Below are 5,727 nucleotides of genomic sequence, written 5' to 3'. Positions count from 1 at the left end.
GAACTTGTGAGTCTCTTTTTTACACTGTGTCAATTTATCTTTTGGTGTCACAAGGAACAAACATATTACTTATAACTTACGGAGAAGTATTTAGTCACCAAAAATAAAACATGGAATGAGCAGCCAAGCCAGTCCCTGTTAAGAAGAGCCCTAAACACCACATGGCCCTGTGGGAAGAGCAGGTGAAGCCTAGAGGCAGATGTTAGACATTCAAAACAAGAGTATGCCGAGCCGAGTGGAAATCGCAGCCGGCAAAGCATCAGCTAGTTATCAGGGAAAAAGGATTTCTCTTAGTGAATTTACTGACCTTCTTCATAAAACGATAGGAAATCCTTGATCCTAAGACTGAGAACAAATAAAACAGCAATTACCTACATAAAAAAAAAAAAGTTGAAAAAAAATTGGAATAGACATGCAAAAGTATTTAAAATGCAAACTTTATATCCACTAAGTTGGGACTAGGACCCCTTGAGAGGGAAATCTGTTTTATAGATTTTCTGGCACTGTAGTTTTTTCGCTACCTACAGATGTTCTGTTGTTTGTTTTATTGAGTCTTCTCACTTGTTAAGAATGAATATATTTCAGTAGTTCCATCTCTTTGGAAATTTCTGTACTTTTTATAAGGCTTTCTCCTAGTACTTCTACTAGCAACAGAAGGTCAATTTATATTTCCCAAAAGTCGGTTTCCTACTGTCATTATTTCATTTTTGGTTCCCACACTGTGCCTCTCTACAGTGCGGCAATTGCTATCATTACTGTAATTGGTATTACTACTGCAGATTTACATGTGCTGAGGCCAGCATGGGCCTTCCCCTTATTTTTCACAGGCAGGGAGCAGATTAAACAGCATTATCTTGTCTATTAGGAATATATACAACAAAGGTCTTACAAGAACATTACACACCTATTTAAAAGGAACAATACAAAATTAAATGTTTTTAACTACATTATCCAGTAGGTTAAGTTATTCAACTGCACCCTCTGGATCTCAGCTCCTCGGGATGATTCCCTCTGGGGTATTACAAACCTCCATCTGCTTTCTACCAATCATTAGAGATAACTGTTTAATGCTACACCTCGAGTTGCACTTTAAAATACTTTATAAAGCATTTTTTAACAGTCCTTAATATATTATTCAATTCTCTGCCAGTGGTTACAACCTAATATTCCAATCTTACATTGCCATTTCATTTGGCTACTGACTTAGTGAGAAAAGTGAATAGGAAAATGGACAAATGTTAAGCAGAGAAACAGGAAAGAGAGGCAGGCTCTGACAATGGCAGCCAGTCTTAGTGAGACCTCAGTGAATATTGACTCTCCTAGAAAACGTGAGATTCCTCATGCCTCTTGGAACATGCTCCACCTCTTGGCTTGAACTAAAATCTGCCACCCACCAAGAACAGTGCTTCTCTGGAAGCTCTTGTAAGAGCTGACCATTATTCCCTAATGCCTTAAGAATGCCTTAGTCCTAAGCTAGAGCTGATAACCCCCTTGACCCCCACTGCTGTTTATCCTCTTACAGAAAGCTCTTCCTTGAGAATCATGTTATCCTGCTATTCAACATAGCTATTGATGACACCTAATGACTTCTCATTGGAGAAGGCAATGGCACCCCACTCCAGTACTCTTGCCTGGAAACTCCCATGGATGGAGGAACCTGGTAGGCTGCAGTCCATGGGGTCGCTAAGAGTTGGACTCAACTGAGCGACTTTACTTTCACTTTTCACTTTCATGCATTGGAGAAGGAAATGCCAACCCACTCCAGTGTTTTTGCCTGGAGAATCCCAGGGACAGGGGAGCCTGGTGGGCTGCTGTCTATGGGGTCGCACAGAGTTGGACACGACTGAAGTGATTTAGCAGCAATGACTTCTCATTCATTGAAGATTTTGGCACCTCTCCTCTCTCCATGCAATTCACACTACATTCCTGGTAGACTTCAGTGCCCACATGGATGGTTCATCCAATACACTAACTCCTGCCTCCATTCCATCTCTTCCACAGTCTCACTCTAGAAAATGCCTAATCTTCTAAGTCACCAAATTAAGCAACTCTCTCCTGATTTTCTAGCTTGCTTGTTGGACTGTTCTCAACATAACAATTCTTCAACTCCATTGACATCTCCAATATTTTGACCTTTTGTTTCTTCCATATCCATCAGACCCTATTTCATCTTTATTTCTCCCCCAACTAAGCAAAAATTCATAATTTGGCTTTTTGTCTATTCTACTGACAGAGTCCTAAACATCCTTGCCATCTCCTATCCCCTGTCACACTTGAGAGCAAAAACACTAATGAATCCAACAACTCATTACTCCACACTTCAGAGAAACTCCCAATCACTAACCCCAGTAAGCCTTCAGTGCGGGAGGTACGTAGTCAGCTTGCTCACTCTTATTTCTCTCTACTTCAAATCTTCCCATTCTCCTCAAATTTCCATTTCCCTCTTTGCCTGACAAAATGATCTCACATCCTGATTAAAAGAAAAAAAGAAACTGAACGTCATCAGATGAAAAAGGCCGCCCATTTTTACTGTAAAACCAGCTTCTGATGTGGAGGGCTCTCCACCAATTCAGGGCCCTCTCCTCTGCCTGGCTCTGAGTCTCATCCCTTCCCCCCACTTAGAATATTCCTACAATGGCCTATCCTTTTCCTTCAGTTTTATTTCCAATCTCTCCCACTCTACTATATCCTTTCGTAAACTCTCCCTTGACCCTATTTTTTTCTCCAGCTATTGAGTCATTTCTCTGCTTTTCTTTACACACATTCTCAAAAGTGTTATATAGACAAACCGACTCTACTTCCTCACCTTCCACCTACTCCTTGCTTTAGACTTTTTAAGAACTGCATGATCAATCTATCTACAACTGGGCAAAGCTGTGACTTTTAGGTAGAGAATCCCCAGTAGCTCTACCTGTATAACTCAGCCTATATGTCTTGGTCTCATCCATAGTTTCTTCTTTCATCTTTCAGTTCCAAAACTAGTGCATGTGTTTGATAACATTTATGTCTATCATTTAGATATTAAGGTCCAGAAGAAGTAAAAATAAATAAGTTGTGAAAATCTTAAATTTGAGAAAAAAATCAAAAGATGTCTCTTCTTTCTGGCTTCAAGACTAACATTTTGGGTGAGTCACTAGACTTCAGTGAATCATTTCCATGGAGACTGGGGGAGGGGAGGCAGGGAACAGGCTGACCAACTCTTCCACAGTAGTGTATTAAAGAAATAACACAGTAAGAGATTCAATCTGCAAATGTATGAAAAAGAAATTCTAAGTTAATAGGACATCTGAAAACAGTAATCACACTGATAAGTCATTTAAGCTAGCAGATGATAGACAAAAATATCACATCAGATCTCAGTCGCACAGAGTAGATAGGTTTCCTGTCATGTTCAGCAGCAGCTGCCTATGGCAAAACCACCAAAACCCAATTTACCTGTACTATGGGCATACGTGACAGCCCACTCATGTTCTCAATTCAGAGAGAGTCTTATGGATACCATAGCTTTCCTCCCACCTTCAATAAAAATGTGTATTACCCACCTCATTTGAGCAACACATAGTCATGAGGATTTGTCTGTTAACTAGGAACGTGTATTTATGTCTCCTTCCATTATTCAGTGGAAACATACATGGAAGTCACATGGCATCTTGTTGTTTCCTCAGTGAAAACATGTGAACTGAAGACAGCCATGTCCTCCAGAAAAGGAACAGAAGTGTTTACATCCACTCTAAATTCTATATGACTCCCCCACTGGTCTGTCACTACTGCCTAATCTGAGAATCTGCCTAAACTTTCTCCATGTTTGGGAGCTCAGACTTGAAAAGAATCCATCACTAGTGTTTCCAAGATCCGGACCTGGGCTAGAAATTTTCTGCTTTAATATCCCTCACTCACTGCCTCCAATCATACTGTCAGATCTAAAATTCATCCCAGCTCCTTAATGGCTCTAAGGGCTAACAAATCCATTAGTTCTAAACTCCTCATGTCAAGATCATTCTGTTGGACCAGTTTTATAGAATAGTGGGAACCTGGCTTTGAATGCTGTGATGAATGACGCAGCAGCAAAGCTAGAGAAATAGCCTTAGAAGCACTGAATCCCCATCCCTATCAAATGCTTACAAAGAACCCTAGATTATCCTCTGTCAAATTATTTATAGGTGTCAAGAAATATTTCTAATTATATCCATTCACAGCCACAGTCAGTGAATATTGTGCAAAGAGACTGCCAAAAAAGGTTTTGCCAAGTAGGTTCCCAGATGGGACAGCTGAGGTGGCTGCTGTGTTTGCAAAACGGTCTCTATAAAAGTGGAGTTGGGATGCCTCTGTCCTGTCCTTCCTCAAAAGCCTTTAAGGTATGTATACATGGAAGAACTCCTGGCTAGTCTTACACTCCTGATGAAAATGATCATTCACTTAAGGGAGATGGCTACTATTTCCCAAATTTTAATTTCTCTCTCTGACAGTCCTAAGATGACATCGTACACAGTATAGTTACTAATATTTTGTGATTAAATGGAAAAAAATGAAAGAATCTGCATTCTCTTGTTTGTCTTTCAACAGTAGTTTCTGCTTTGAGCCTGCTACCTTCTGCATCTGATAACACAAGAGGTAAGAGTAATTTATTATTACACTCTAAAGAATAAAGAGATTTCTATATTGCTATGTCTTAAAGAGCTACCAGTTTATTTCCTAGTTTAGTACTGGGAATAGGATACAAGAAGCAGTTGTTTAGAGCTGGCTTCTCATAAAATTCTGGCTTTTCAGGCCACTTACCCACACAAAATCTAGTGACTCTTCTCTTTGACATGTGAGAACTTCAGAAAGAATGCAAGGATCACATCTAATATTTAATATGAACTATTACTGCAACTTAACCTCTGAGGATATTATCAGGAGGGATAAAATCAATAACGTGCAGCTACACAAGTCAAAATTTCCAGGTGCCAATCCAGGCTTTGCACCAACTCTAGTTGCCTGGGTTAAGACAGTTGGCTTTGTGTATCTTAAAATACAGCATGTTGCGGTGGAATTAGCATTGAACCTGGACTTAAGACAACAGGGCTCACATCCTAACACCACCACTCACACCTTTGGAACACTGCAAGACTCTTCAATTTTCTGGGCCTTGGTTTCCTCATCAGTAAGATAAGGAAGCTGAATCCTACATAATTATTCAGGTGCCTCCAACTCTTGTAAACTATGATCTAAGTCAATGGTTCCAAGGACTTCTCCACAGAACTGAAACATTTAACAGATCTCCCTCACTCCATGTATTGGAATGTGTACTTTTACTACTACACTAGAAATATAAAATATACATAATAATAAAAACACTATATATTTAATAACTATTTTGAATGAGTTTATGTTAAATATAGCAGCTATATTAGATATATTCATTAAAAGAGAAAACATAGTTTGGGAATGTTGCTTGTTTGAACTTGAGACCATTATCACTGTGCAGGTGGATTCAAGGACCTTGGGGATCCTTGGGGGTTTGTGACCCTCACGTTTGGAAATGATTTATCTCAGACTGAAATGAAAAGCATCCTTTCTGAGTTCTGTGGATATACTGCATCGTAGTAATCTCTGCAAAGCAGGATGTTGTTAATTCAAAACTGCCTGGTGTGAAAACAAACACAGAAACAAAAAAAGCTTTTCTCCTTGCAAGAGAAAGCCCTAACATTAAATGTTCCGATATCTGAAAATATGTCTAAATTTCAG

At 39.4% G+C, this 5,727-nt stretch overlaps 1 long non-coding RNA gene across 2 annotated transcripts in view; it reads right to left on the bottom strand.

Annotated features, from left to right (window-relative positions):
• The window catches only part of LOC132657410 (uncharacterized), a 95,376-nt gene that overhangs the window by 32,899 nt on the left and 56,750 nt on the right, over positions 1 to 5,727 (bottom strand). The window lies entirely within an intron of this gene.

Source organism: Ovis aries, chromosome 11 (assembly GCF_016772045.2).
Source record: "Ovis aries strain OAR_USU_Benz2616 breed Rambouillet chromosome 11, ARS-UI_Ramb_v3.0, whole genome shotgun sequence".
In the NCBI taxonomy this organism is placed as follows: domain Eukaryota; kingdom Metazoa; phylum Chordata; class Mammalia; order Artiodactyla; family Bovidae; genus Ovis; species Ovis aries.
The sequence above is the reverse complement of the archived record's forward strand: the minus strand, read 5'-3'. Positions and strand labels throughout refer to the sequence as shown.